The following is a 21,488-nucleotide window of genomic DNA, read 5'->3' on the forward strand; positions in this document are numbered from 1 at the left end:
GACAGGGTGGCACCTATGATTTCTATCCCCCACATTCACACCTTTCCTTTTGAGTGTGGAAAGGATCTGTGATTGGCTTCTAGCCAGTAGGATATGGAAAGGGAGATGGGATGTCCCTTCTGCAAAATAATGTTTTGCTATGTAAGATGCAGTCTTAGCAGATGGGACTGGGGAGACTGCCCATTGTTGGCTTTAAAGAAGTAAAGTGCCCTGTTGTGAGAGAGTCAGTGAAGAGAGATGGGACCCGTGGGCAGCCTCTAGGCACAAAAAACAGCTCCTGACCAACATCCAGCGAGAAAAAGGAGACCTCGTTCTACCACCCTGAGGAGGTGAAATCTGCCAACAGAGAGAGTGTGACAGAGGATCCTTCTCTGGGTGAGCATCAGAAAAGACCACAGCCCCAGTGGATACCTGGACCCTGGGACACCCCTGAACCACAGAAACTGCAAGATGATAGTTGTGTATCATCATAACAGCTAGGTTTGTCATCATGTGTTACAGGGCAATGGAAGTCCAATACCCTGCACTTAGATATTTACAAAGAATATTAGCAAACTAAGAGCTTTGACAGAGCATGAAAGAAAGAAAACTATTTACCTATTTAACTATATTTAACATGGCGTTTCCCATACCAATAAGAACGTACCCCCCGCCCCCCACTGTCCCACCTTTTAAAACAGAACACCTAAGAACATCTTACAGTGATATCCTATTTTATGGGAAAAAAGTAGGAGAGTGATTCTTAAATTTTTGGGTCTCAAGACCCTTTTACACTCTTAGAAATAATTGAGGACTCAAAGTTTTGTCTATGTGGATTTTATCTATTGGTATTGACCATATTTGAAATTAAAACTAAAAAAAATTATACATATATACCAATTAATTTATTTTATAATAATGACAACCCCATTAAGTGTGAGCACAAATAGCATGTTTTGTGACGGGTGACTATATATTCCAAAACCAAAAAAAAACACAGTGGGGGGGGGGTGGCACTGTTTTAATTTTGTCAAATCTCTTTACTGAATGGCTTAATGGGAGTCCCATGGATTCTTCTATCTGTTTCAGCATTCAGATTGTTGTGATCTCATTTTGGCTGAACAAAGTGAAGAAAATCCTGCCTCACACAGATAGGTAGTTGAAAAAGGGATGAGTCTTTTAATAGTCTTTTTGGGGAACTGTGGATATTGTTCTTTGATACATCAGAAGGACTAGTTTCTTAAACAAAGGCTAGTTGTAGTGTGGAATCTGAAACTCTATCAATGAACTTCTCATAAAGTTTGTGAGAGAGTAAGGGTAAAAAGGGCAAATATTATCTTAGAATGATTATGAAAATAGTTTTGGCTTTATATACCTGCTGAAAGTGTTTCAGGGACCCTATGGGGGTTGTCAGGCCACACTGTGACAACCCCTGGTTTAGGAAATACACCATTAATCAATCAAGGGACTTAGACTCATCTTAACCAATGTATCAATTATGTATTGATTACTTTGCATATAAGACACTGAGGCAGATACTGGGAGGGGATGGAAATCAATAATATATGGTGCGTGCCTCAATGACATACATCTAGTGGGAGGAGAGAAATATAAGCAGCCAACTATGTTAATAAAAATGCAGCAAGTGCATGATAGCTAGGTAAGGGAGAGAGCAGGAAGGGAGGGAGAGAGATAGACAGACAGACTGGATGATTTATTTGTGTAGGTAGCCAATGGTGAGAGGGCGTTCCAGGCTTGGACTGTGAAAACATGTGGCCCCTTCCCGAATGGCCCCTTCATGGAACAACTGTGACCACACAGTGACCGCTAGCGAGGACAGCTGCATATACATGGAATCGCCAAGGTGAAAGAGCCCACATGGCGGAGGCTGAGTGAACGGGGTTTAGTAACGGTGGAGATCATTCCTCTGTCTCATCAGACTTCCTAATAATCCTCTATCAAGAAAGTAATCATCTTCTCAAAGGGAAATGGGGAAATTTCATATGTGGAGGTTTTGATTAATGCAAGAAAAGAGTCAATTTCCTTTGATAATAGGCAGTACCCTGCAAGAGCCACATGGGGGGAGTGAGCATGGAAAGAGGGATGAATGGGAACAGATTTTTAGGACACTGAAGTCGCATCAAACCATGGTAGCAAGTGTCCACTCTAATTTAGCCCTTTCAGGGCATCCCCAGAATTCAATCAAAGCCCTATTCTGAGCAGTAGCCTTGTGCCTTATGTAGGTTTTCTCCTTTAGTCCTCTCATTAACCCTTTGAGGAGTTAGAATGTTATCTGCACTTTGCAGCTGGAGAAGCAAAGCAAAGAGAAATTAACAAGGGGTAGAGGCAGGATTTGAACTCAAGTCTGCCTCGTTCCAAGTTCTTAAAATCTCCTCAGTCCTCTCCCTGAGTCTCTATTACCCAGCAGCTTCTCATACTGCCCACCTATCTACATGGTTTGACCTATTGCTCCTGACCCTTTATCTTTTGTTCTTTGACCCCTTGCTAACTATTCTTGCTTGAAGTACCTCTGTATCCTCTCCTTACTTTGAGGACTCATTTTTCTTCCTTCTGTTTCACTTTTCTTGACATGTGCCATCAACTCTGAACTGTCCCAAGCTCCTTGACATCTGTCTTATCCTCACAACCTCAGATAAGAGATGATTCTACCAGCCCTCTGTCCTAGAACCACAGGATGCCCTGTTGGCCAGGCTGGCCCACATGCCCTTCACAGCATGGAAATCATCACTTACTCATTGAGTCATCATTCATTCACTCAACACCCCACCTCACATGTTTAGGGAATACAAAGTACAAAGATACGAGACTAGTTGTTGGTAGTTTTGTGTGTGTGTGTGTGTGTGTGTGTGTGTGTGTGTGTGTACGTGCGTGTCTGTGACCCACCTCTTAGAATCTGATCAAAACCATGGATCCGTTACCCAGAAAAATGTGCACGCATGCATGCACACCCTCATTTACACAAATTCAGTTTGTGTACAATTCTGGAAGTTTCAGCATGCTCTAAGGAGCATTCATAAGGTCTCTCTAAATCCTTGACTCCAGTTTATGATCCCCTGCTCCCTCTACTAGACCATAAGACCCATGAGACAAAAGCTGTGTCTTATATGCCACTGCACCGAGCACAAAGCACAAAGCCTGGAACCTCCACACAGATCTTCAGTCTAGGAGTGTCAAAGTGAAGTAGCTGCATGGCCCCATCCTCAGGACCCCTTGTCCATTTCTTGTATTCCTCCTGTCTTGTCACACTCCAGGAAAGAAATGTATGCCTCTACTAGTCCAGTGACCATTAATTTTGAAATCATGGCCCAACGCCTGACTACACACAGGCTGTGTGACATCATTTCAAACTATAATGTGCCAAGCGCTAATTGATTTGTAAGAAAGTCCACATGTAATGCATGGCACACTCCCAAGGGCTCCCAAGGGCTCCCAAGGGAGGGACAGCAGCGTTGGACTCATGTCAGGAAATCACTCTTGCTGGCCCTTGTGGGACAGGATGACATTCCGGCCAGGAAGCGGTCTTGACTTTGGATTTGAATCTGCCCCTGATGGAGTCATTCACAGATGGCTAAGTTAAATGCAGCCTTCATAGCACTAAGGCATTTTAGCAGCAGCTAAGCAAGTGGCCCATGAAATGGAGGCACCAGAAGCCTCTGGAAGCATCACCAATGCATCACCCGGTGAAGCCATTGTGTCTCTCCTTGGTAATGAGCATCTCCAAGGGCAGCGTGGGGGGATTTCCATCAACCTGTGAGAAGACAGTGTATGCAGGCAGTGTGGATCACAAGAGGGAGTAAAAACAGGCAATAAAAAGCAGAAAAATAAAATGAGGCCGGGATCCAAGAAGATAACCTTCTGTGGAAAAGAGAGGGGAAAAAATAGCTCCACCCCTCCTGTCCAAATGAAAAAGCATTTAATTGAATGTTCTTTATAGAGGTGAAAAAAAAATGCCCTGTGGAGTTCCCAGTGTTTCATTATCCAATTGAGTTGGGTACCTCAAGTTTCAAAGACCATTCTCTTGAATGATCATTCTTCTCTCTGTGTCAGTCTGCCCTGTGCTCGGTGAACCCCTACTGGGCCGCAGAATTTAAAAGTCAAAACCCTGAAAGTATCTTTATGCCCAATATAGTAACAGAGCAAACTCCGGTATCACTCATCTTATTCTCCTGGTCTGTTATGCAGATTTCTGTGCTCCTGAGGATGCCTGGAATGCCCAAACCCTTTCTTAATTCTGTGAAAGGCCTCAGAGGGAAAGTGATTAGCAGACTGAGAGAGGAGGCATCACAGAGCAGCCATGGAAGCAAAGGACGGGCCTCTCAGAGTGTTCCTCTTGAAGTTAGAAAAAATCAGGGATGGCCCGGGGCAGTGATGAGTGGCTTTAAGGAAGTTAAGTCTATCAGGAGACATCAGGCTTTCTCTGGGCTGAAACACCCCACATGGAGTTGCTGTAGGAGCTTCTTCAGTGAGGGGAGCCTTTCCTTGGAGGATCCTGGAAGGGAACTGGGAGATAGACCCTCCCAGCAAACTTGGTTTTGTGAAATAATCCTCTTTGTTATTCTTGAGAACATTGTAAATCATTTGAACATGTAGGAAGTTTTTTGTTTTTTTTTTTTTTCTTTTCCTCCCTTGAGAGGGAAATCTGGGGGTTGGGTAGAGAATCATTTTAAATCTTTCCCTTGAAAGCTACTAGAGATGGCTGATAAACAACATAAAATAATTGTTTAAAAGTTTCACATCTGACCCACTTAGCACCTGTCACATTTTGTTAATTTAGAAAATATTTGATGACTCTGAATCTAATCCCATTTTCTCAAATAAAGGCTTAATTTCTCTTTGAAATGAATAGTTACATTGTCATACCTTAGCCAACACCCTATAAATATAATACCCCTTCAGCCTTGATATTTCAAAAACTATAGTTTTCATTTCAAGCTGTTATGATATTTTATCTCTGATGTTGTAAAATAATGTAAACCAATTTTTCCTACTTCTGTTAGTTCGAGGTTGAGTCTTCTGCCAGAATCCCTCCCTCACAGAACATGTAAACTCCCTCCAACCTCCTGCACTGGCGGACGAGCAATTTGTTTCCAAGATTCACGACTAAAAAAATATGGCTGTGGGATCCTCTGGAGACACTGCTATGCTGATTCTTTCCAGTGCCCAGAGTCCTCTGCTCTGTTGGAAAGGTTCACAAACATTAGGCTCCACGGAGATAACACCCTCCCTGGCCTTTCCTTTGCAGCCTCCTCCTGGAGTTGCTTTGCGTGCTCCCTTCACCAAAAGCCACGACCACTTGGGTGGGGGAGTCCTTTTGTCCACAGTTAGCTAAAGCAAGTCTCTGCTTGGCAGTTGGAGCTTCTGATCTGAGAGCACCGACTCCTAGACTGTTGTCTTAGTGCTTTGAAAGCCAAGGGTCCGTGCCAAATTCAGCCTCTTTGGACATCCTGAGGTGGTCCACAGGAAGGCTGCCTTCTCTATCCTAGCAACCTTAACTAAGGGGACCGATGGTGGGGAGGGAGACTGAAAAGGCCAGGCCAGTGACAAGCTGGAATCAGCCTGGGCCTAGAGGGATCAGGAACCTCAGAGTGGCATCTCTACCTGACAATGACAACTACGATTCTGAAGACTTACTACTATACACCAGCCACTTGCCCTACATTACTTTGTGAAGTGCTTAAGCCCACCCCATGAGCCATGTCCTGTCGTGTCCCCATTGTACAGTTGAGGAGCTGGAGGTTTAGGCAGACTGAACACCTCATCCAAGCTCATGCAGTGCGTACAGAGTGGAACCAGCAAGTTATCTGTGGACGTTTTACCCTTAACCATCACCCTACCGACCCATTTCACACCAAGGTCCACCTCTGGGCTGCTAATTCAGATACCTGCCAGGAGGAAAACAATAGCTGTGGTCATGAATTGGCTCCTTTTTGTCAGGTTCTGTCTTGGAGCCTGATGAGTTCCTTCGCCCATTCTGGAAAAGCATCCTAATTCCTATCTATCTCACATAGTCTTTGGAGGCATCCAAACAGATTGTGTCCCTATTCATTTAACACAATGAAAACAATTTGCCACCCTTTACTTATTTATTTTTTCATGGAACAAATGTTTATTGTGTCTATAGTTTGTTTTGTTTGTTTGCTTTGTTTTCTTTGTTTTTAGAATGCTCCTGGGCCCTGGGATACAGCTCAGTGAACAAAATGGACAAACCCATTGCACTCTTAGATCTGAAAGCCTCCTATTTGCTTCCTCTTTATCAGGTTCCTTACATATGTTGTCTGATTAAATCTCACAGCTTTTCTGAGAGGCGTTTTACAAACAGGAAGCATAAAATTTGGAAGGTGGAGTGGATGGCCCAAGGTAATACAGCAAATAAGTAGAACAAACAGGTGAATTCAATTCTCTGACTCTAGCTAGAAGCTGGGTTCTTTTTTGCCACTAGTCTCTGCTGCCCCCTGTGGATTTATAGAGGGAGCTCATGGGTAATGGGAGGTCTGTCTTACCTAGAATCCTCCAATTCCTGCTCATCTTTTCATTTTAGAACCACTTGCAACACCTCCCCAGCACAATTCCCTAAATACCCTCCCCCTCCCCACTCATTCATGATTTTATTGAACAAGCAGGTACTGGGTCCCTGTTCTGGACCAACCACGTCTTTAGGAGCTGTGACATCAACAGGGAAGAACAAACCTGGTCTCCACTCTTATCGAATTTACATATTCATGTTCTAAGGGTACATTTTCCCTTGTTGATTCTTCTCAGGAATTCTCTTTTCAGTTCCTACTTTTGACTTGTTATTCCTGATATTTTGGCCTCTAGGCATTGAGTCCAGGGGTGATATTCGAAATACTTAACACCTGGTTCAATCAAAGGTCACCAACCTTAGTGGCAACAGAGAGTTCTTGGAGCTTATCTGCTGTGACAAGTATTAACCCTTTAGTTGCTGAGTTATAATAAGGTTCTGGGGGATCCCAGAGGAAGGCTGGGGCATTAGGGCTGGGGAACTCGGGTCTTGGAGTGGCAGCTTTTTACCTAGGGGCACAGACGTTTTCCAGCATTTCTACAGTGGCTGTACTTGTGTGTGCTAGCAAAATGTCAGCCCTGCTCACATCACACATGAGAGTTTGCCCTTTCCAACTAGACTGGATGCTCACTGGGGGCAGGGATCCCATCAGCTCCTCCTTCCTCCACATAAGCCTGCTGTGGCACACATTTGATTTGATTCATCCATGACTGTGTCCTTGGTGTAAGTTAATCCTCAAAGCTGAGCAGTACAGATGAGACAAAGCTCTAGTTTTTATCCTGTAATATCTCTTAATAGTTTTTACTATAAATTTCACTTTCACCATTGGAAGGAATGGTGACTTTTTTGTTGCTGTTAAGTTAAGGTCTGTCGTATTCCGTGTGTGTCCAACGTTTGATAGAACCTGGGCTTTTGGAGCGTTCTGTGGTCTACAACTCAACTGTGTTCATTTGAACCACACAAGGGTAGTTCAAGAATAAGTTTAGAGCAAGGGCAGCAGTGGCCACAGAAAGAGCATTACCACCGCACTCTGTCAGCCCAGAGCCGTGGGCCACCTGTAGCAAATAGGTGACACTCCCGCTGCCTCCTGCCCCCTACCCCTTTCAAAAGTGTGCATTACAAATTCATAACTGCACTCCTCAAGATCTCACAAAACTTCTCATCTTATCACTTCATGCAGCTACTATCAATGGATCTGAATTAGTTCAAGAAATTAAACCTATTTCCGTCCCATATCCAGGCTGCTCTTGAACTAGGAAAAAAAAATATTTCATTTCACCCACCCAAAGAGATACTGATAATTATTTACCTGTCTAGGAAAAAGAAAACATTATTTAGATTCAGATTTGTAGACTAATTTAACTTAGTGCTCAAGATGTGATCTGTCATTTGAGTGAGAATCCAGTAACGAATGGTAAGATTTACAAGGGCTTCTTTACGGCTATGTGTGTGTGCGTGTGTGTGCGTGCCTGTGTGTGTGTGTGTGCCTGTGTGTGTGTGTGTGTTGGTGTGTGCATGTGTGTTCTAGATTTCTTTAGAATTGATAAGATTTCTGTAGATCTGATGCCTAGAAAACCAGAAAGAAACTGTGGTCTTCTCAGAAGACATTGCTATACGTCTTTATCGCTGCTTTGTGCTTGCTTTATCAAGAGCAAAGCCCATGTTCACACAGTGGTCATTTCTGTCACCACCATAGGTTCAGATTTAAGATATACTTGAGGCTTGGGGTGCCTGGGTGGCTCAGTTGGTTGAGCGTCCAACTTCGGTTCAGGTCATGAACTCGCAGTTCATGGGTTTAAGCCCCGTGTCGGGCTCTGTGCTGACAACTCATAGCCTGGATCCTGCTTTGGATTCTGTGTCTCCCTCTCTCTCTGCCCCTCTCCTGCTCATGCTCTGTCTCTCTGTGTCTCAAAAATAAATATAAACATTAAAAAAAGATATATTTGAGGCTTTGCAAAATAATCAGACACTTTCTCCCCCAGGTAGCTCTGAGTTGAGGAAACTTTGATGACTGCAGTAGCAGTGTCAAATGCAGGCTCAGTGTCTTCCACTGGAACCATGAAAGAAAAGAGGCTGGCTTATTGGCTGTCCATAGGGTGCCAGGTTACTCTTGTAACAGCACTTCATTGAATGTTGAATGATATACCTGTGGAGTGGATATTATGATCCCCATTTTAGAAATCTGGAAAACAAGAGCATCAAAGTGATTAAGCACTTGGGTAGGAGTTTCACCACCAGAAAGCTAATATTAGAACTCAGGTCTGTCTGATTTCAAAGCTCCTTCCACACTATCTAGAATATTCATGCACCAGATGAAAGCTTTTCTTATTTTCCCCTGGATTTTTCTCAGATTTGTAGCTCTGCCTTCAATACAGGGTTTCTTGAAATGTGATGATATGATTATACTTCTCGTTTTTACTCCCCAACCATCATTTCAAAGGGAATTGACGTGAGGCTGAAGGGATAATGGTGGGGTGAGCCATAAATTCAGGTCAACCTTTCTAATGTGGGCAGGGCAATGTCTGAATTACCCAGCCCTGTTTTTAGGAGTTGCTTCCCCACTCCAGGACAGTGTTAATAGGCATAAATGTCCCCGGGGGCCCGGTAGTTACTGTAAATAAATGCCACAAACTGGTCTGTGGGGAGAGGTTAGTAGTGGGCTTGGGGACCTGGGCTGCACTAGAAAACACATGAGCTAGGGGCACTGGGATGGCTCAGTTGGTTAATGTCTGACTCTTGATTTTGGCTTAGGTCATGATCTCAGGGTTCATGGGATCAAAAGCCCCGCATAGGGCTCCACACTCACAGTATGAAGCCTGCTTGGGATCCTCTTACTACCTCTCTCTCTGCCCCTCTGCTGCTCGCATTCTTGCATTCTCTCTCCCTCTCTCTCAAAATAAATTAACATAAAAAAAAGAATACACATACTAGAATGGGGGTCTTTATTCCACTGGGATGATTGCTAGGTCCTAGCAGGGAGACCACAGTCAGCTCCAGCTGGCTCTTTGGAACGTACTTAATGGAGGGGCTGTTTCCTAAGGTGCAAGCAGAGAAATGCATCCTCCAAAGTCACGGTCCTTCTCTATTCAGTTCACTGCTGGTGTCCCCATTTGAGGTCTGGGGTAACAGTAGAAGGTGCAGCCTGGGGAAATGAGAAAAAGTTCTCAGATGGGCCAGGTCTAAGAGCTGCATTTATAGCAACTTACACATTGCTCAGTATTTAAAGATGTGGCTGTGTCTGGTTTTCTTTTCATTTTACCTGTGGTTTACTGGTGGAGGAGAAAAGTTGGCCATGAGGCAAGGAACCAGGCTGACTGGACCTGCCTTCTTCTTGATGTTTGGTTATCAGAGTTCATGGTGGATAGCTTTCAATCTCTTGTTTGTAAAGGTAATGAAACACATGAACAAGGTCACTGGTTGACAGAGTGCCTAAAACAGCTCTATTTACTCTGGTCACTTATCAAGACCAGTCTTTCTCTTCTGTGTGTCTAAATACTTGAGAGCATCAAGTATAGTTTCCAACAGAGACATGCTCAGGAAATTTCATTTTCCCCTCCTCATTTATCCTTTTCTCTCTCTTTCTCTTCTTTTCATTATTAGAAGTAGCAGGAGTGTATAGCTAACACTTGCTGAATATTTTCCTCATGCCAGGAATTGTGCTAAGTGCTTAAATGGATCATCCTGTTTACAGCAACAATGACCCTAGGATGTGGGAAGAGTTTGGATTCTCATTTTGGAGATGAAGAAACTGAGGCTCAGAGAGGTGGAGTGATTTGCTCAAGGAAGCTGAGTTGTTAAGAACTTGGCAGAGGTGGGGTACCAAACCAGGCAATCAGCAACCAGGGTCCTCACTTAACCACTAAATTTCACACTTCTTATGACTGCCAAACCCAGCACATGTACTCAGAGAACAATAGAGAAGTTGGAGGTGAAAGGCACATCAATGGTTTCTCCCCTGATCCTACCCCCTTTCAGCATCTGAAAAAGCACTGGGTGAATAAAGCTAGACAGTGATCAAAGAAAAGTCTGATACATGTTCTTTTTTGTTGTATGATTCAGTTGCTTACACATAATTCATTTGTAAATTGATACTAATGAAAGTTGGTCTTGAAATATTGTATACAACCCAAATCAGGAGTTGGCACCAAATCCCCACTTGGCCCGCAAATTATTTACTCTTGCCAAATTAGAGTCTAGAGTAATTTACCATAAGATGGGTTTTTAACCCTAATATGGAGACATATCAACAGTTTGCTATGAAAGCTCATTAGCTTCTAGAAGCAACTCTTGTTAAGGGAATGCTATCAGGGCAAACATATCACTTTAGTCTTTTCCCCAATGTTATTTTTTTTTAATTGTTTTTTAACGTTTATTTATTTTTGAGACAGAGACAGAGCATGAACAGGGGAGGGGCAGAGAGGAGAGGGAGACACAGAATCTGAAACAGGCTCCAGGCTCTGAGCAGTCAGCACAGAGCCCGACGCGGGGCTCGAACTCACGGACCATGAGATCATGACCTGAGCCGAAGTCGGACGCTTAACCGACTGAGCCACCCAGGCGCCCCTTCCCCAATGTTATTAATTCTACCTTGTAATACAGGAAAAATAAATGGAAAACTCTCATTCAGTATTAATTCACTTGGGCCCATTTATTTCCACCAGTAATCTCTCTTTTTGTTCCAACAGTAGCTTCTGAGAGAAAGTTGGTTCGGTTCATTTTCCCATGTTCAGGCTCAGTGTAGGATTTTATGTTTCCATAATTAACAGGGACACTTTTCAAATAGAAAAATATTATTTTTGTGCTTTTTGAAAAAAAAAAACACAGTGGCTACTGAATATGATTTTCCAAATGGAGTGTAGATTTTTCATTTCAACATACATCTCTATCTCCTGATGTTATGGATTTGGGCTTTAGGGCAACCTACTACCAGGCTTCTAGCTGTCAGGATTGGCCAATTTATTGGCTCCTAAATAGGAACAGTGAAAGTGCTGCATTAGCATGATATGCTATTGCAAGCAAAGAGCATCTATTTTCTAAGCAGATGCTTACCAAATACCTGCTTACTGGACACAAGTTGCACTTGGTTTTACTGGATTTGGTTGGTGCCATTGTGATTAAAAGATGGGCTGGCTCTTTGACCATTAACTCTTGCGTATTGTTCTATCTTGTCAATAACATAAAGATTGTCTAGATCTTGTTTTTTATTTATTTCTTTATTTGGGGTTAATCAAGTTTGAGATTATGCCAAAAGTTTTTCACTGTTGAATGATGAAGTTAGGTCTTAACAGTGGGCCCGGTCTCCCTTTAAAACTCGGTGATTCTCTTATATCAGGATGTAAATGGAAATCTGTGATTCTCTTATATCAAGATGGAAATCAATGGATTTCCAAGCCAAATTGAGAAAAAATGGTGGCTATTCACTTCCAAAAGTTTTTCCCTCCAGTGAAGAGATCCCCAAGTGATCAGAGGTCTGGACTTGAGATCCACAGAACAGACAGAACTGGATGGACTTTAGCAGGCCCATCAACCTTCCAGTGTATGTAAAATGCTGTGGGTGTGGACGTGTTTCACAAAATGCCATCACATTAGCAAAAGGGTTCATGAGAACCACTGACCTTACTTAATTCTTCTAAATAACGGGGTCTGGCCAATGATACATGATTTGGGGGCGTATTTACAATATATTTGCTCACTGCTTGTCCTTGGTCACACCATTAAACTACTGCATGCTTCATTATATAAAAGGAAAATAATAGGATTTACCTAAAGCCCAAGGGAATACTGATCCTGTGCTAATTAAAGTTTGTTCTGGGATTTTAGAGTCTTGGATGAGAAAGAGTCATGTTGAGTTTGGTTATTTTATTCATTTGCAGTCAGTTTTCAATTATTTAAATTGAGTGTGTGAATTTTCAAATGTCTTATTATCTTTCTCCATCTTTTGACTTCATTGAGTACATTTTGTACCACTAAAAAAGGGGAAAATGGAATAGGAGGTCTTGAAACTCAAAAGCAACCTAAAGTTACATATTTCTGATCCTTACTGAACAAAGATTAAGGTCAGTGTTTAGGGGTACCTGGGTGGCTCAGTTGGTTGAGCATCTGGCTTCAGCTCAGGTCATGATCTCATGGTTCATGAGTTTGAGCCCCGCATCTGGCTCTGTGCTGCTAGCTTGGAGCCTGGAACCTGCTTCAGATTCTGTGTCTCCCTCTCTCTCTCTGCCCCTCCCACACTCATGCTCTGTCTCTCTCAAAAATAAACAAACATTAAAAATTTTTTTAAAAATCAGTGTTTAAAATTTTTACATTTGATCTCTCAGGAGTTCTTGATGCTTAGAAAATATGGTATGTTGGGCCCTTTTGTAAGAAACAGCAGATGTCCAATCGTGCTTGGCTTCTTTTAAAAAAAATTTTTTTTTAACATTTATTCATTTTTTGAGAGACAGAGAGAGAGTGCACAAGCAGGGGACGGGTAGAGAGAGGGGGAGACACAGAATCCGAAGCAGGCTCCAGGCTCTGAGCTGTCAGCACAGAGCCTGATGCAGGGCTTGAACTCATGAAACGCGAGATCATGACGTGAGCTGAAGTCGGACACTTAACCGACTGAGCCACCCAGGTGCCCCAATCATTCTTGGCTTCTTAAGATCAGACTCACCCTCACCCTACAGAGAACGTAAAAGATGGTCACCATCTCTCAAGAGTTATACACAAGTTTATTTCTGAGTCTTTACATACTTCTAGCCTATGTTCAATGAACCTGACTGCTGAATTCATGAATGATTGTCCCTTTTGTGAGTCCATCTAACCTCCTGACTGGATGATCCTCAAGAGAACTCTAGCTCCTATAGATTCTGATGCTTTGAAGAAAAACTTCTACTCTATCTCCAGGACCTTATGATTGGGGCAATCACTCAGGAACCTCTCTGTCCCTCGAATTCCTATCAAGCCAGCAGCTATCAAAGTCAGCCCATGGTTAGGATGTGAAGTCATGCGGGGCAGCTAGGGTTGAGAATAGCAAGGGTACTACCATTGACTTTTGAGTCAACAGTACTTGACTATTGAGTCAGAGGTGTTCACACAAGGCAAGAAGAGGAGCCAGCATGATGTTCTGGAATCAGTAATCAAGGAAAGCACAGAAGTTAACTGGAGGAAATTGGATAGGAACTTGGAAATGCTGGTTCAGTTTCTTCATCTATCCTATACACAGCATATAAAATGATTTCAGGTAATTTTATGATTATTACCCAGAACTTTTAATAGTTCTTGAACCTTTGACTTGATAGAAGTGTAGATTGGGGCAAGGGAGAGGATGGCTTTAAAAGTCTGCTGTCTACATTTGTGCCAACCCTCAGTGTCTTCAGTTCTGTCTTCCAAAGCAGACCACAGCAGAAGGATTCAGTGTAAATCATTTATTTTTGAAGTGACAGGCAACTCCAGTAAGAGAGTAGGGAGTGATATAGGGAATACACAGAAGGCAGTAAGTTGTATGTGGGTGGATGTGTTATCATCATGGGTGACCTCTGGGGTTCTGTTTGAGACATGTCAGAACTGTGCCACCCACACAGGAAGGAAGCTGGGGAATCTATCTACCAACTCTCATTGTTTAAGGGATCGTCCCAGGGGCATTACGTCCCGGTGCTTCCAACCCATCAAGGGAACAGGTCAAGCATGGTCAGTGACCACAGAAAGAAGATGTAGATGGGAGAACAGTGAACACCAAGGGAATATAGATGGAGTGGTAACAGTATCTTCTACACCCAACACTGCCGATAACTCAGAGTTGACCCTGATGAAGGTAGTGGACTCTGCAGCTTTTCAGATTGCTCCTTCCTGTACCTGGTGGCAGAGGCAAAACTGGGGGAGGGTATCAATCATAAAATTTTCCAAGAAAGGGGACACAGGGGTCTGTTGAGAGATTCAGTGGACCCTTTTCTCTTCTGATTCTGTATCAGGGAGCATTAGCTCCTTAAAGCATAGCAAAAGAATGGAAACACCCACGCATAATGACAGCCTGTCCACAGGGCAGGTGTGCTCACATTCTAGGTTTTTTGCTGTGTGGCTTCATCTCCATTCCCATTCTCTCTCTCTGTCTGTAACTTTCTTATCCCTGTCACATGCCCTGTAAATGTATGTCTGCATATGTGTACACACACACACACACACAATGGAGCATTACTCAGCTATAAAAAAATGAAATCCTTTCATTGTGACGATATCGATGATCCTGGAAGACATTATGCTAAGTGAAATTGGCCAGAGACAGAAATAAAAATAAGGCATGATTCTACTTGTATGTGGAATCTAAAAAAAAAAAAAAGAAAATCATAGAAACAGACTAGAAGGGGGTGGTGGAGGTGGGGGAAATGGGGAGATGTTGATCAAAGAGTACAAACTGTTCTAAGATGAGTAAGTTCTAGGGATGTATTGTAGGATGTGTGTAGTTAACAATACCGTATTGTACACTTGAAGGTGGCTAAGAGAATGAATCTCAAGTGTTTTCACCACACATTTAAAAAAAAAAGTGACTTTTTTTGATGGATCTGTTAACTCAATTTTGGTAATCATTTCACATGTATACATATATGAAATCATCATATTGATATATCGTAACCATCATATCAGATTCTAAATATATACAATTTTTAATTTACCAATTATACCTCAATAAACCTGGAGGGAAAAAAAAGAGTAAGGACAGAGGGGCTATGACTGTTGAAAATTGGTCATTAAAACTATGGCTATTGAAAATTGGATGTACTGGGAGAAATGAGCAGCGACCCTTACCAAAATGTTCAGGAAGCATTCCCATCTCCCTCCTTTGGCTGCCCAAAAAGTGTATTCGAAGTTGCCACAGAACAAACTTCAATGTGTTCCTCAACAATCACAGATGATTCTGTCTTTCTCCTACATGCACTTCACCTTTGCCATCCTCCGCACTCTGAAATAAACCCCACTGACGGTTCTAGGCAGTCTCAGGGACTCTCAAACATCCACTAGGATCCCAGGATGGAGTCACCAATCCCTGTTCATTTTTTCCCTCCACTGTGCTGTTCTAAGGCAGAAACACTACCAGCCGTGGAATTCAGACGGCGCAAGTGCACACAGCTTTCCAAAAAAGGCAGAGATTGTACTGAAGTGTTTGCTTTTCTGTTTTTCGGCCAGTTAATCTCACCGTGGGTAGCTCTAGGCCACCCTCAGCTCAGCTACTCTCTCCTCTATCCTTGTCAGAGCTGCGGTGCTGGTGCTGGTGCTGGTGCTGGAAAAGCGTCATGAAGATTTTGAGCTAAAAGATTTAAATTGACCTCACTTTTGAAATCTTCTTTTACCTTGAAGAATAACTATTATTTTTCTTGAAAATGCATACCCATCTACCCTTGTTTATCAGATCTTATCATCTCAGAGTTAAGGAAGAACCAGGGCATTTATTTCCCAAGTCACTGACTTCTGTAGCACCCAAGACCCAAACCACAATGTTCGTATGGGATCTCCCGGCAGCTCCAACTCAAAAAGAAAAAAAAAATTAATGCCAACTTACATGTGAATTGATCACCATTTTTCCATAAATGAATATTTAGAGCATAACTCAAATGCTCCAGAAGTCAGTTTAAGTCTTTTAAGTATTGTATAGGATAAAAAGGAGAGAAAGAAAAAAAACACTTGTGATTCATATTAACAAGATCATCATGGGACTAGATCCTGGGTCTACTATATGTACCTCTTCCTCAGTTTCCCCACATGAAAAATGGTGAGTTTAATACATACTTAACATGGTCACTGTGTGGACTGGGGACTCCATATTTATGAAACACCTGGCCCAGAACATAGCTCATGGTAGACACTCAATATTTGATTGGATCCTCTAAGCTCCTACTCTCCAGGATACATAGCAAGTACTAAAGCTATCTAAATGAACACAGATCCCCAGATTAGGTATGCGGTGGAGAAGGAAAGGCCATGAATTGATGACACATCAGCCCAGTTTAGGGTTAAAAATAAGCTGTATCTAAATTGGAAAATATTAAGAAATTTAGAAAAAAATCATGTAAGTTTATCACAGAATTCCCATTAGTTCCTCAAATTTGTTTTTTTTTCCACTTAACTAAATTCAAATTTTCATTTATATTTTAAGCTGAATTATTCGTGGTTATTTTCTTAGAAGGCATGCAAAGTTGGTACTTTTACCTTAGCTATCTTTCCTTATCCAGAGGCTTAAAGGAAAATCATCAACATAAAGTACAAAACATCATTAAGATTCCCAAGAGTTTTTTATTACAGAAGAATGTGGTCTGATTTTTTCACTTTCACTGAGTCTGTCTTTTTAGGAGACTCTGCCTCCACTCTCAGCCACCATTTCCAAGTATTCTTTCCTCTGTTAGGACTGCAATATGATAGCCCTTGATGGGGAGGCAGGTTGTGTAACCCAGGAGGAAGGGGACTATGGGTAAAAGAGAGAAGTGGTTAGATTATAAAGTTGCTTGGTGACCCTCAAGACCAAAGTAACTGTGAATTTGTGTGTTTTCTGGCCCTTCTACTCACTTGATGATTAAATCCTACAGCTGTCCAAATCCAGTCCTTGGCTTATCTCAGCTATGCAGAGTGGCATTATTGGTTCAAACTGTCCATGGAGAAACAGATGTATGAGGCCAAAATCTAGCAAAATGCCAGAAGAGTGTATTTGGGCAGGATACCAAGATGTAGTTCAGGGGACCTGCCTGGAAGCTGGGACCAGGGCCAGTGGTGGATAGTTGGACATTGCAATGAGAGATGCCCAAATATGAGTATGACAAGTGGGATCGTCATTCTGTGAATCAAAGTCAAAAAGACTTCATGAAAACACGATTTGGGGACTGACTGTGGGAATCTGATTTGGAACTTTTCTCATAGCCTGGTGATTTCTAATGGTGCTTTTGTTGGACGAAGTCCTGGGAGGGTCTGAGTTCTATCTTAAAGGCATTGCTCTGCCTGTGTGACATGGGTATTCTTTACTTTATCACGTAGAAATGAGGACGTGTGTAGAAGGTATAATCTCCTGTTTGCAAACCCTCGGGTGCCGATAAGACAACCATCTTTGTCTTCTAAAACTGTACATATACTTCTAATTTCTACCAGTTGGTAGAAGCTTAAGCTAAGTCCATTCGTTGCCACCATAATCCCCTAGGTTTCTGTCTACTTTCAATTGCATTTACGTGCTGCCATGGTACATGATGGGTGGGAGGCACTCTGGCATCTGATGAGATGTTATTGCAGCCATCTGGTCTTTGGTCCTCTCTTTCCAAGCTTATGGGTGATTCAAGTCTTTCAGCTTTCTCTCCACTGTTTCAGTCCCTTTCCAAAGCATGCAGGGACCATTCTGTTGCTCCCTTGCTGAACTAGGTTTGGAATTGGGGCTCAGAGAAAAGACATGGCATTGTCCCTTTTACCACATCTATGCATTTCTCCTTCCCTTTCCAACTCAGGGAATTTTTGTCTGGGAAAAAAGGGGGCAGTACCCTGGATCATCATCCATTCTTCCCTATCTACTATTTAAAGCCCAAATGAATATCTGGGGTCCATTTAGATTTAGGGTTTGAAATATAAAATGGGCTTTTAAAACCATAACAAAAAATCTTGGATGCTTGAAACTTTCATTTTTTTACATCTCTCTTTGCTTTTTATTAACAATATCCCTTTCCTGAGGCAATTAATGATGGGCAGTGGGGGTAATGAGTACAGAGAGATTTTGGGGGAAAATCTCATTTAATTCCTGCCAAAACTTTCAGCCTGCTTGACCGGAGCCACCGTTGAAAAACAATGCTGTTTTGTTTTGTTTTGTTTTGTTTGTTTTTTTGTTTTTTTTTTTCGTCAGCAGAGACGAGTCCCAAGTACTCTCAGACAGAGAAAGCCAGAGAGCTTTGTATTTGTCTTGGAACTCACATGGAACAGTGATGAGTGAAATATGGCTGAGTCTCTCTAGCAGGAAAATTTTAGGTCCACAGAGACAAAGGCTTTCGTTCTGACATAGTAAAGAAGGACAAAGCATAGCTGAGGAACACAGCATATAGGTAATAATGTGAAATTTGCAAGAATGATGTGCTCTAGCTTATTCCAGTGAGGACTGATGAGATGTGGGTGTAGCAATCATCACGAGGGTGAAATCCAAGATAACTAGAGACAGGAGAGGAAGTGGCTGTCTTAGAGAGACCAAGGCTGATAAAGTTTTCAATCCAAATGACAAGAAACTTCTGGTTTCTAAGAATATGCCTTTGCATTTGAGTCGATGCCCTTTTTCAAACAAACAAACAAAAACCCCCAAAAAAGCCCCCAAACCAAACCAAAACAAAACAAAAAAACCCAAAAGACAAGTTTCTTTCACTGACAACAGACATTGCCAGGTTTATCCACACAACCAGTGTTCCAAATGCTATGTAAAAATGTAGCAATTGGGCAGATTGTTAAGTAACCTGCTGTAATTGCTTTTATTTGTTTAATCCTTTGAACAAACAACATTTTTCACTTTTTGTCTAAAAGACAAAGGAGAGTTAAAATTTTATGGTTGTTTCTCAGGGAAAATAAAATTGAGCATTTGTTGGCTGAGGTTGGAAGATCATTACCTTTAGCAGTTTGGGCAGCTTGACTTATAGGGAGACGTCTGGTAGTTGGGAGGGACAGCGTCAGTAAAGTGGAAGATGCTGGGGTCAAGGGCAGGGTCAGGAGCCAGGATACTCAGTGGAGTAGATGAGTGGGAAATAACACTTGATTCTAAGAAAGAAACAATAGCAAAACCATCTAGGTAAAAATGGCATCATATCTTGATTTTGGTGCTAAGGTACCTTGCAAGAAGGAGCCACTGACGTCTTGTCTTGGAGACACCTTCCTGTGGGCTCAAGGATAAACCTCAAGCCTGAGACTTTATGGTTTGCAAAAGAGAAAGGATACTCTTGATTTTTTATAAAGGGTGAAAAGAACAATTCATGTTAAGATTTTACCCCCTGAAGCCATAATGGAGTATTTTGTATGTGGAGAAACACTGTGGAAGGGTAAATATATGCGATGAGATTCATGGCACTGATTCTTGGGGCTTTTAATAAACTCATTTAGGCTCTTCTAAACTTAAGACACTGTTCTCAGCTGTATCTCAGGTCATTTTTCAAAATGAGTGTTCTCTTTGCCTTAAAACGATCAAAGGGAATTGCTTATTACCCAGGGTCAACTTATTAACTGGAGACAGAATATTCCCCAATTACAGCATCGCTTAAATGCACGTCTTACTGAGCTCTAGGCAAGGGGCAAATTGGGGACGAGAGGAAAGGGTGTAGTAAAAAAATCCCAGAGTCTTCCTCTATTCCCTAGCTGACTAGCTTGGTAACCTTGGACAGCTCTGTGACCTTTTAGCATATGTTTCCTCATTTGCAAAATGAAGTGAGATGCGGTAATTCCCAAAACTCCTTCTTTCTTTCTGCTTTTCCTAATTTTTTAGAACTGCTGAATTATTGCATACATTAAATGATTTAGTTTCTTCTTTGAAATAATGGGGCCCATTTTCAAGGATCTCCATCTCCCTGTATTTCTGCTAAGCAAGATCTAACACCTTTGATATCCCTGTGTCTACTTTCTAGGGAATTAAAGATATAATGTCATTTGATTTTGTGAAGACACTTAGTAAAAAATTGTCACTGAATGCCTTATGCTTTCCCACAGGGCTATCAGAGCTGAATCCCTACAGCAGACAAGCCAAAGTTAAAATAGGGGGGATTGACAAGAAAGGGAGGTAGAGAGAGCTTGTGCACACAAACTGAAAATGCAGTAAATAACAACGTGAGAAAAGCCATCAGAAAGAAGCTTCTTTCTTCATTCTTGATAGTATTTTATATACATTTTGGTAAGACTGGTAAGATGATATTGAAAAGGTGACAAAGGAAATGCTTCCGGCACTTAGTGAGCACCTAGTGAATACCAGGCATATGTTAGGCATAGACCTTGGTTTTCCACTTTGTAGATGAGGATATTTAGGCACAGAACTCACTCGGTAAGTGAGTGGTACAACTGAGATTTTAAGCCAGGAATTTACATCAGAGGACAAATAAGAAGTTAAATAATCACAGATAAGCCTTCTACTTCCCCCTGAATCTGTCTCCTCCCCTCGTTCTTAGATGTCAACAGCATTACCGTTTCACTCAGGCAATGTACTTCAGACATCTTCCCACGTTCATGCACATGGAAATACCTTATTCATTTTAAATGCTATATCCTTTTCAGGGTGTGGGTCTACCATAAATTAGTTAACCTTTCCCTATTGTTTTTCACTATTAAAAATAATCCTATAGTGAGCATCCTTGTACCTCTTTCCATGTGCACATATGAAAGTATTTTTCTAGGTAGATGTGAAAAAGTAAATATATATACATATATATGTGTATGTGATATATGTTTTTATATCTGTGTATATGTGTATATATATACATACATATATGTATTTTTTAAAGTTTATTTGTGTTTGTGAAAGAGAGAGAGTGCACAAGCAGAGGAGGGGCAGAGAGGGAGGGAGGGAGAGAGGGAAAGAGAGAGACAGAGACAGAGAATCCCAAGCAGGCTCCTTGCTCAGCACAGAACCTGACATGGGGCTCATCCCACGATTCCAAGATTATGATCTGAGCCGATATCAAGAGTCAGACACTTAATCAACCGTGCCATCCAAGCACCCCCATATATGTATTTTTTAAAGATTCTGCCAAATTTCCCTCCCAAAGGGCTTGTGCCAAATCACCCACCCACTCCCCCACTAGCATTGTGTGAAAGTCTCTGTTTTCTCATACTAAAACCAATACTTGATGGCATTAAACTTTAAACATTTTCCAAGCTATTATTACATTAATTTTTTCAAGTGCATTTCTCTGATCACAAGTGGGTTTGAGCACCTCTCGGGTTATTTTCCTCCAGAAAGGTTCCCAATAAATGAAGGGAGAATGACTGAGCTCTGCCATGTGCTGTGCAG

The 21,488-nt window shown here is 41.9% G+C and overlaps 1 protein-coding gene across 6 annotated transcripts in view; it reads left to right on the plus strand.

Annotated features, from left to right (window-relative positions):
* Positions 1–21,488, plus strand: part of CDH13 (cadherin 13) — a 1,030,961-nt gene that overhangs the window by 158,425 nt on the left and 851,048 nt on the right. The window contains exon 1 of one of the 6 annotated variants that reach the window (XM_042919727.1): positions 13,618–13,742. The exons of the other annotated variants lie outside the window; for them this stretch is intronic. The gene's annotated coding sequence lies outside the window, so the exon portion shown is untranslated. Of the gene's footprint in view, positions 1–13,617; positions 13,743–21,488 lie in introns of those variants that run through there. 6 annotated transcript variants of the gene reach the window in all.

Source organism: Panthera leo, chromosome E2 (genome assembly GCF_018350215.1).
Source record: "Panthera leo isolate Ple1 chromosome E2, P.leo_Ple1_pat1.1, whole genome shotgun sequence".
NCBI classification, from domain to species: Eukaryota; Metazoa; Chordata; class Mammalia; order Carnivora; family Felidae; genus Panthera; species Panthera leo.